Below are 11,982 nucleotides of genomic sequence, written 5' to 3'. Positions count from 1 at the left end.
TAACTTCAGTTTCAGTAACACGCACAAACAATTTAGTTGATGCATTTCGAATTAAATGACTACACCTATATACCATACAACTTTTTTGAACTTTCTTTTCCTCCATACTCCTACAACAGGGACAGATGAATGTAGACAACCAAAAAATAATTGATTTATCACTCCGCTTAGAGAGAAACGTCTGAAACCGATGGCGATTCCTAACCGGCACTGTATTTCACATATCTGGTAACGTCATGCCTCCATTTGGTGAACAGGGTGTTTGAAGCTAGTTTCTGAAGTGTCGGATTGACCTTAAGAACTTTTTTCGACAATATTCCCATTTTTTTTTCATAATGAATTCTTCTCTTAGTTGACTCTATTTTATCTTACGGTTATAGTTTGTTCTACAAGTGTCCATATTGAATATTTCTTTCAACTTAACTCAGTACAACTTGATAACACAATATTCAGTACGAACACGTTTCATTTATAATTTTGTATCTGATAATATGTTTGTTTTTCATATAGGACGCAATAGGTGGACAGGTAATATTAGTTACTCAATTGTAGGTAGTTCAAGGGGAGTATATTTTTTTAAGAAAAACATACCTAATTCAATTTTATTTTCATATTGTGTTCAAACAATTCCTTGAAAATGAATTAATATCTAATAATCAGGCACCGTTAGGCTTTGAAATCCCACTGCGAGGTTTGAAGTCCCAAATAGATCTGTGAGACAACAATAAACATGTTCGTTTCAAGAAAATATTCAAATGAGAAAAATATTTCTAGAATTCCATGTATTCACGTTGTTTTATTATATATTATGGCCTGTAAAATAGTCGAGTAACTCAGCGGAAAGCAAGAAGCTGGTTTACATCATAATAATGTAAATTACTTAATAATATCCTTATAAAATGGGATTATGGCTTGAAGTCACATTAGCTTGTCATTTCATAAGATATCGAAAACTCTGTGTAATTATTCGAATCAAATGATTGCTGAGTAAAGTAATAAATGATAAATAAGAGAATTATAGGTGGTTTCGATACGTCATGAGACAGTCGAAACGTTTCATATAACAAAAACTTGGATAGATACTTCCTGGATGAACTAGTGAATGAAATAAGTAGATAGATTGCCTCTGAAAATTCGCGTTTTTTGGTTGTGTATAAAAAAAGATTGGATGAACTCATTTTGAATTAATAATTTGAATAAATAAGCATTATATCACCACAAAAAACTTGTTCGTCAAAAAATTAAATACTTAAATTTTGTTCATCTCATTAACCAACTTTCACTTCAGGGTTTGATGTTATTTCCTTGTTTGATTTGTTCATGAATAATTATTGTAGCATATATACAATATATATTATTGAAGCATGAATAGCTTCTTTCAAATTAGTTTCTTACATTTGCTTTAATGTAATGTTGAACCACTCCTTAAACACCATCTTTTCATGACATTTTAAAAACCATGGCAAGCAGAATGGAAGCAAATTATTTCAGTTTCTTACATTTGCTTTAATATATAATGTTAAACCACTCCTTAAACACCATCTTTTCATGACATTTTAAAAACCATTGCAAGCAGAATGGGAGATTTTAAAATACAAGGAATTTTCATAGAACGATTTTCGAAATAAACATGATTCTGAAATAGTTTTGAACTTGCAGCAAGTAAAAGATTTCAGAGGAAATTTGTTTTGGATGAGAATATGTTATGAAAAAAATGTCAACTGCGTACAACAAACATCTCTGAAATTCCTTCAGACTTTATTAAAAGCATTTTGAAATGTATCTCATGACTATCAAGAAAAATTCATTGGCATATTGGTTGGGTATAAGCAACAAATCATTCAAATGAAAAAATGTTAGTGATTCTTGTGCTGGATTTACTGGATAAAATGGTTTTCAAGTGATTAGGATAAAGAGTCAAATGAAGTGAAAAATAGCTTGATAGCTTGATAATTAATGTATGGATGATTAGGGTAAAAGTTGTCTATTCTGCACTGTAGAACTAGTATTCAAAAATTTATAGAAGCAGAGAGAATCAGTTCGTAAAGGGAAAATTGTTACACTGATATAGTTTTCCTATGGCCTGCATCAATTTTTGCAAGAAATTCGAAATAATTTTATATGATCGCATCATGTATTTAGTCACATACCTTGCAGATTTACAGTGAGTAAGACTATTCTACCCTTCTCTATAATCGACTACAATATTTTGTGGTTGTGAAAGCAAGTACTCATTCTCTTTCATTCTGAACTTTGAGGTGGAGCTATATCAACTTCTAGTTTCGAAAACGAAGACTTTTTTCATGTGTATATTTCGAATTCTCTTAGAAATCTGTGTTATAAAATGAACTGAGTTCCGACATGTCAAAATTTTCAAATGATTTTTTTTTGAAGAAATTTCCCAACAGGCGAAACGTGACTTTTTTAGTTTCGAAACATATCCTCCTGAATTTAATGTATTCAGCAACAAAAAATTTGGATTATTTAGAACAAAGACAGAATATGAAACGAATGATGACAAATAAAGGTAAATAATTTCAAGATTTATAATGAGTCTGTTCATTCAAATCCAGGTATATTTCTAGAATGGCAATGAAAATCTTTATTCCCATAGACATATGAGAAACTGATAACAGTATCCCGTTTCACGATACTAGAGTCATAAGAACTGAACAGGATACTTTGATAACTGAATGTTAAAAAGTCCATATGCAGTAATAAAATCATCAATATAAGAATGTAAGCTTTCATGACTGGCGTCAATGTTTTGGTTGGTTTCCAGATTTTGCCGTGGTCCTCTTTGGTTATAATCTCCAAACGTTCCGACTGCAATTGCGGCAGTCATCGTCAGTAGTGTGGTCGAAGTACCGTTCTTAGCGTATCAACTGAAACTGTTCGGCTGAAACTGTTCAGTTGACATGTCAAGAAGAGTACTTCAATTTAAATGGTTGACATTTTTCACTTTCATGACTGGCGTCAATGTTTTGGTTGGTTTCCGGGTTTTGTCGTGGTCTTCTTTGGTTATAATCTCCAAACTTTTCGACTACAATTGCGGCAGTCATCTTCAGTAGTGTGGTCGAAGTACCCTTCTTAGCGTGTCAACTGAAACTGTTCGGCTGAAACTGTTCAGTTGACATGTCAAGAAGAGTACTTCAATTTAAAGGGTTGACATTTTTCACTTTGGCCAATAATGCAGCTGAAATGGTAATTCAATATTTACTCTTGATGATGTAATGTATTACTGACAGGATGTCATAAGTACATATTTCAGCATGGGATTCCATGAATGTGGATTGCTTTTATCTGACCCAGGCATATTCTCGTATCCCGAAACAAATAATTTGAGACAATTAAGACAATTGAATTTTCATTGTATTCCTCAAATAGGATGATATGAATCTCAACTATATTTTTCCATACTAGTATTCATATTCTTGACGTTCTTGAAGCCATTGAATCAATCGTGTGTGAGATAGCGTAGACGGCACTTCACCAAGCGAACACATTGGTGACGATCATGGTAAAAATACGGTCAAAGGGACTTTTCCAAAAGACTTTGAAGTCTTTTGTTGAAATCGAAATTTGAAGAACTTATGGTGACGATCATGATGAAAAAATCCTGATAAACGTAGTTCTCCCAATGAGAAAGTTTTGTACAGTGAGGTTCGAGGTGTACTAAGTTGAATTTCGAAACGATGGGGAGTTCAAGTCCATCGCTCTTTTCTGGAAGGCTCTTTCCTGAAAGGAATCCTGCAGCTTCAGGTAATTCATAGGAGCGGAGCTCCATACAAAAGAACAATACTCCAAAGAAGGTCTGCTCTGAGCTTTATAAAGCATCAAAGGTTGCTGAGGTGTGTACAGTTTTTTGGTTCGAAACAATGTTCCGAACTCTTGAGAAGCCGCCTTTGCAATTCCGTCGACATGATTGTGTCAAGATATATTGGTGTCCATTTTAACCCCCAACAAACTTATCGAAGCAGAAAGCGAAATCGTCTGACCTAACATATTACATCCGGTTCATAGACATTTATCTTTCTGGAAAAAAATACTGCTCGGGTTTTCATGGCATTGAATTGAATCTGATTATTTCCACCCCAATTCAATATCACCTCTAGGTCCTCATTAAGATATGCAAACTCCTGCTGTCGATGAAGATGTGTATTCTCAGCCGATATCCAGGAATTCAAATGGAATGACGAGATAAGTGTGCTGTCGTCTGCAAAGCAATACAGAGTGTAACTAAATGAGCGTAAAACATTTAAGGAGGTGATTTCTCATCGAAAAAAATTGGACTTTCATATAAAAAAATTTCATTGGAGCATCCTGCCCCTTAAAAGGGGGTACTTAAATTTATATAAATTTTTTTTCACAAGCACTAAAAAAGTTAAAGAAATTAACCTGAAGTTTTGTACTACCAAAAAGACACTTAGCCAGAAATTTATTTGGTTAACCCCATGGTTGTAAGGGGTGGAAAACGCAACCCCTAAAACTTATTTTCAATGTAACTTTTTGTCTTATTATTTGTTTACAATTTAAAAATTCACTTCCGATAGCCTGTTTCATTCTAAACAAAAAATGTCACTTGGGTTTTTCGCCCAAAATGAACCAGTTTGCAGCAAAAAATTATTTTACGAACAACTTCAGAGATACATTGTCATAAATGCGAAAATACGAAACTAATCTATCTAGTAGGTCGCTATTAGCGACAGTAACAATAAAATTGGTATGACGCTGTCAGTTTGTGAATTTTCGAAATTGAATTAAAACTAATTGTGTGTTGTTGTTTTGTTCCTAATTTGTTACTGTAATAATTCACTTGTTAATAAAATGGCATACATAAATGAGGAAATGGCTGATATGCATTGGGAATGGGTTAGAAGCTTCTAGAAGATATACTGAAATGTATCCTCAACGGCAGCAATCTTCACATAGAATATTTGCTCGACTTCATCAACGATTACGAGAATATGGTTCATTCGACAAAAGAACGCAGGATTGTGGTCGCCATCGAGAAGTACGAACACCACAGCTTGAGGAAGCAGTACTTAATTTGATTGAACAACCTACTACCAGTACAAGAAAGATCGCTTCCCAGCTAAATGTTGATCATATGACGATATTTCGAATTTTAAAGGAACAACTCTTATACCCTTACCATCTGCAACGAGTACAGGCACTGTACTTTCCGAACCGTCTTGAATTTTGCAATTGGATGCTGGAAATCATTAGAAGATATTGTGACTTTCTGAAGACGTAAGAATTCACAGACGAATGTAGTTTTTCTCAGAACAAGATTATTAATTTTCATAATTACCACATATGGGCTGATGGAAACCCTCACGCTATTGTTGAAACTAACCATCAAGAACAGTTTTCTCTTAACGTGCATCCAGTACTGCTGAGGGAACTTCCTTTGGGCGTCAGAAGGGATATGTTTTTCATGCATGATGGGGCTCCCGCCCATTTTAGTCAAGTAGCACGTCAGCATTTAACTGAAACATATGCAAATCAGTGGATAGGTCGAGGAGGACCACAGAACTGGCCCGCTCGATCCCCGGATCTCAATCCTCTCGATTTCTCTATTTGGGGCCATTTACAGCATTTAGTTTATCGTACTTGTTCGCGATGTAGAGGACTTAAGAAACCGATGCATGCAGGATAATCAGAGAGACTCCAGGAATATTTGAGCGAATACGTGGCTCAATGCGCCGACTTCTAGACGCATGCGTAATGTCTGAAGGTAGACATATTGAACATTTACTGTGATTTCTACATGTTGTGTGTTCTGTTATGAATAAATTAGTTTTGTTTATTACCCTTTAATTGTTTAATGCAGGTACTAACTGAAAAATAACAATAAATCCAGTTCGCATTTATGACGATGTATCTCTGTAGTTTTTCGTAAAATAATTTTTTGCTGCTAACTGGTTTATTTTGGGCAAAAAATCCAAGAGACATTATTTGTTTAAAATGAAACAGGCTATCGGAAATTAATTTTCAAATGGTTAACAAATAATAAGACAAAAAGTTACATTGGAAATAAATATTAGGGTTGCGTTTTCCACCCTTTACAAACATGGGGTAAACCAAATAAATTACTGGCTAAGAGTCTTTTTGGTAGTACAAAACGTCAGGTCAATTTCAATAATGTAACTTTTTCAGTGCTTGTGAAAAAAATTGTTATACAAATTTTATGTACCCCTTTTAAGGAGCTGTATCTTAATAAGGGATGCTCCAATTAAGTTTCTTTATACGAAAGATCCCATCTTTTTTTCGATGAGGAATCACCTCCCTGAATGTTTTACACTTCAGTTACACCCTGTCCACCCTGTAGTGGATTCCTGGTTTTTTCCAATAAGTCTTTGAGATACAATAATAAAAAGGGTCGGAGACAATATGGATCCCTGGGAAACACTAGCGTTGACGGTAGAAGTATCCAACAACGGTTATTTGCAGCATTGTGGATTCTAGTAGTGGGTGTGGAGTGAGATGCAAATTGTTCAGCTAGCAGATTTAATTGTTCTATGGCTGTTGTTGCAATTGAACCATCTGCGTGTGTTAGTGGTGGAATTGTGGATATTGAAAGTTTTGAATAATAACTTCAGCTACCGACCAATAGGATCTAGACCTGTTGGCAAGCTGTTTATCCCTAATTCTTTGATTCTGAAGTCCTTTGACTAGCATATTCTCCATCAAGTTCAGGAATTCTGGTTGACTCATTTATAATCCGACTGCTTATTGCAAAAGCTTCAGCTTCGCGACCTTGTTCATCGTTCGTATGGGGGCGACTGCTGATTAACGGAAAAACAGATTTTAAACAGACCGATATTTAAAAATTTGAGCCATTTGATATTGTGGACATTGTATTCAAGAAAACTCACATTGGAGAGATATTGTTCGAAAATATCATGAGATGGATAATATATATGTTTCTGTATCAAGGTGGTTTTCCCAAAGTAGATATCCATATCCCAACATTAACAACACCATTGCGTATACGATTTGAAGAAAACACACCATATCCATATCAGTTGATAACTCCAACTCGATGCCTGTATAGTCCAACCTAGAATCCCAAGAAAGACCTGGAGATGTAGAATAATGAGCGGGTCTAATTTGTATGTATCTGAACTCATGTTTCTGAAATTTAAAAAAATATCACACAGTAACAGAACATCCGATTTCAAGTATATATCAGAATATTCACCCAAATAATGACAATTGAACATGGTCCACACTCGCTTCACTCTATCATAATCCTCATCAGTAACATGTCTTTCATTCTGTTTGTCATGAAAGTCCATCTTCGATGGTATACTTGAACAATTCAATTATTAATGAGTTTATTAGCAGTCTCTTGGTAACAATATAAACAATGTACAAAAACACAACAATTTCTTGAAACTACAGTCAACAATAATTATACAAAGCCGAGGCTGTCCGTGGTATTGAGTATATGTTTTTCTAATCTTCAAACATTATTTTGAGAGGTGAACATAAATGTTGGGAAACTTGTAGTTACCAGGTTACTAAATGAATATATGAAGCTGTACGAAAAACACATCTCTAAGAATGTTACAGACACTTATCCTAAGTTTTCGAAGGACAAAATTTGCCTTCGTTATCATAATTGAGTAAAATCAAATGTTACTTGCAGTTTTTCATTCGAATCGTTTCATATCTTCGACAGATGTCAAATTTCGATAAATATATGTACAATATTTTAGCCTTTTTTTGTTTTATTGGCGAAATTATTGCATACGAAAAGTTACCGATGATTTATATATTTTTCTTCATGAAAAATACTTTGCATTTACGCAATAATCGTTGCAGTAACTAATTTCCGTTGTTTATTGTGGAAAATGAAAACTCATAGAAAGTACGATTTAAAAAACTTTGAGTTCCTCCATGAATAATGACATTTGTTCAATATTCGGATATTTTCATACTGATGAAATTATGACAATCATTGAAGTGCGATTTTTTACATTTCATAAAATATTTCATAAAATATTTGTTTCAATGTTAATATCGATCGATTGTTTTTACTTGGTTCAAACATTTTCCTTACAATGGCAATGCAATGTAATGAGTACTTTAAATACGTTTCAATATTAAGTCATGTTGGCCTATAAATCGTTTTACATTGGCAACCTAACCGAGTTTGAAAAGTGCAAACATTCACATACGAGCTCCGCACCGCATGAAGCAATCAAACTGATTGATTGCTCGAATAGTCTATTGAAAGTGATTATTGTGATATATGTAAGATTGGTATATCTCACATATGAATGATTTTCGAGATTTCTTTCAAAAAAACATTATTGAATCAAATAACCGATTTTTCACAAGAACTTGTCATTTCCATTGAAGTTTCCACCAATCTTTTCATAGATGATCGGAGTGGAAAGTGCGGTCAGTGAGAAACATCGAATATCATAAACGAACTGAGTATATCGATGTAAAGTATTGCTATATACGTGAATGTGCAGAAAATTGTTTCCACAGTGTCTGCTATATTCCATCAAAAGATCAAATAACCAATATTTTTACGAATATACTTTCGAGAGAAAAATTTGTGGAGAAACAAGAAGCCTTCTTTATCGTATCAAACACAGTTACCAAAAAGTGGGAGTGTTACATTTATAACTGTGTTAAGTGGAGTATACACAATTTTTTCAGTGTTTAGGTGATCGATCTTTTTTGAGAATTTCAAAGTTTGGTTCATTTCCGAAAAGAAAAAGTTCTGATCCGTGATTCTTTAGAGTTACGGGCCGTTACTTAACAGGTTCCAGCCAGAACCGTTCTATTATGATAACACTTAAAATTCATGAGTCCATACCTCCTAGTTGACTAAAAATGTATAACTATGGAAAGGAAAATTCAAGATATGAAGACATGAAGATGCATCTCATGTTGTCACAGCTAATCTCAATCAATGTTGATATAACATATTACTATTTCCACCGTGTTAGGAATCACACGTTAAAAGGTTGGACCTCGTTATTCCTTAGCTCTCACAAGTTTCTCAACTTCCGAGAGTTGTGGTTCGTATGGGGGCAACAGCTGATTAACGGAAAAACATACTTTTCAAACGTTAATGATTTATAATTTTCTCTGATGGTACCTAGGGAGTTATCGTTATTTCATACTGGAAATGCTTAATCCTTCAGATTCATTTGTAACAGAAATATTTTAGTTTTTCGGTAAAGAAACTTTTTTTACTTGGATCATGCATTGTTTGAATATTTCTCTGATCTGTTAATAATGTAAATTCATTTTCAGTTTTTTCAAATACCTCATTGAGATATGCATAAAATGTATATCATCTGAACAGAACTGCTGGAACTCTCAGCTCACGAATTATGATCCGTCATCTCTTCGTTATAACTCAGGTATTACTAGTTGCAATTAGTTCAAGTAGCCTGCACTTATGGACGATATTGTTGACCCCAAAAACTTCATTTCGTGGCATCTCTGATAGTAATCAATTACATCCAATATTATATCTTCACTGGAGAGCTGCACCGTCTCATCTAGATTTCGTCATGAACTAACTGTGTAGGAATTTGTGACTCCTCATTGTTGTTAGTATATCAAGTTGAGGGACTGAAAGACAGTTTGGACATTGTTTCAAGATATGTTTCATCTGATGGTCGATCAGCGGCCACCATGTTTTGGCTTTCAACCGTCTTTCCATAAACGTATCCCTCGGCCAGTTCGAATATTTGATGGATCATGGATTATGATATGATTTCCACTCAGTATTATTCAGTCTTATGATTATTGAAGACAATTGTAGTTTGATAGAGTAATATACATTTGTATATTTATGTTTACTATAACTCTCCGTCCAATGTATGTACTGCATACATATTGTTTGGCCATGATTTCATCGATTTTCATTGCTTTGGGGAAAAATTTTCTACAATTGTTAAAACGTGATGATTGTTTTCCTTGTCGGATGAAAGTTTACATAAAAATTGTCACATTTTCGATATCTAGTCTGCAATATTATATTCTTTTGATTGATATATGACATATGATTTCAAAAAACATAGACAAAGAACCAGACAAGTAAATATTGTTAGTGATTCCTTGTGGTTGAATCGAATAGATTATAACTAAGAAACTATAACTAAGTTTTTTTTAATGAAACTTTTCCATCACTTCTTCAAAGTGTGAGTCATGTTTTGTTTCCGAACTACAGGATGAACTATTATCCAGTTATCAAAGCTATTTTCCGAGTTTGTTGATTATGGTCTGCAGGTAGGTAATGTATCAAATATCTGAAGTATCTTATTTACTCAAACGAGTTGGAAGTTGTTAGCAGAGAGTTTTCTTTAAAAATTTGTCTTTCAAAATTTTACCTGAGAAAATACGTCGTTATGTTTAAAAATCACAACTATAGTGATATCGATCACTTGGCAACTTTATTTTCTCCGACAGAATTGGCCTATTTCAGGCAGTCATTTTTGATGACTGATTATTAATTTGTTCGTTCCGTGAGGAATTGAAGTAACTGGCGAACATGAATTGACAGTATATTCAGGTATCCTGGCAACGAAAAAACTGACGAGTGCGCCAGACATGGATCCTCGACTTCATATTATATAGGCCCTTCACCAGCTGTAAGGGTGCCAAAATTGTTGGTACGGAACCAGATTGAGACATGAGTGTATGAGAAACATATGAAGTCTAGAAAAACACACCCGGGAACACACACGAAAAAAATCTTAATGAGACGGTTCGAGAAGAAAACCGAAGAACTGCTGCAACAAAGTTAGCGATCGGCTCAGAATAATTACAGGGCCTCTTACTTAACACTGTCCATTGAGGACACCCGATCAAGGTAGTGTTATACAAAGGAGACATTGACTGCAGCCGACAAATGGACAGAAACAGATCGTCATATTTCATATGAATGTGAGGCTTTGGATCATGCCCAAATTGTAATCAAATAAAAATGACATACGTCCAGCAAGAGACCTGTGTCGGCTAGTACAGGGATCAACATTGTTGCAATGGCTATCACGAAAAAGATTTTAAAAAAGCAATAAGCCCTTGTGGCTGCAGTGTTTTCCGAAGACATGAAAGAAATGGACAAGTTAGACGGCTCCCATGCAACAGAAAAAAATCTACCTGATACAGTTACATGTTTTCCGCCAGTGCATTTTTTGAGTTCCTTCTTCGAATCCACTGAGGCTCAACTGTCGATAATTTTGTCTTCTATATCAATATCTGTTGCTTGTTTAGACTAAACTCATTTGACTTCCTATATGCTCCTAATCAACTATAAAGTGCAGGTTGAACATAACTACTACATAATGTAAATATGATGTAGATTTTCCTTTGGACAGCCAAATTATGAAACTTTTTGATATCGTAGAGTTTTTCTCCTTCTTGAAGTTCAAAAGAAACCTGAATTCGTCATCTTGCATTTTTCCTTTATTTCTATTTTCTGTTTCTCGAATATTAATGAAATGTTTTCCCAACACCAAACCGTTATTTGAACACCTCGATACGTTTTTCGATTACCAAGTGATCATCTTCAAGAGGAAGATCAAACTGATACATCATTATAGACTAGATATGTGATGGAATGGTGATTCGTGGAAAAGAATAATGCAAATAATCAACAGAAAAAAATGGGAGCCATCAAGTGCCTATGAACATGTCATTAGGAAAATGTAAATATTCTGTGTTCAAAACTGAAAACCATTTTTTGATCGCAAAGTAGTACTTATGATGAGTAATGACCACATCATGTTCATTAATTCAGTTTAATGTATAAGTTAGTTACAAATAAAAGTGGTGAAAAACATAAAAAACATAAAAACAATAGATGTTTTCAGACGGAACATGAATTTAAAAATTACCATAAAGATAAAATACCATGGAGGTGGAATGAAATTTTATTTGAATTCGATAGAATGTAAACATACATAATTTGATTGGTTCAGGAGATTACAGGAGATACGT

The sequence above is a fragment of the Leptinotarsa decemlineata genome, unplaced genomic scaffold (genome assembly GCF_025532065.1).
Source record: "Leptinotarsa decemlineata unplaced genomic scaffold, Ldec_3_MD MMD2_P_RNA_scaffold_2, whole genome shotgun sequence".
NCBI lineage: Eukaryota > Metazoa > Arthropoda > Insecta > Coleoptera > Chrysomelidae > Leptinotarsa > Leptinotarsa decemlineata.
This window is presented reverse-complemented; position numbering follows the sequence as displayed.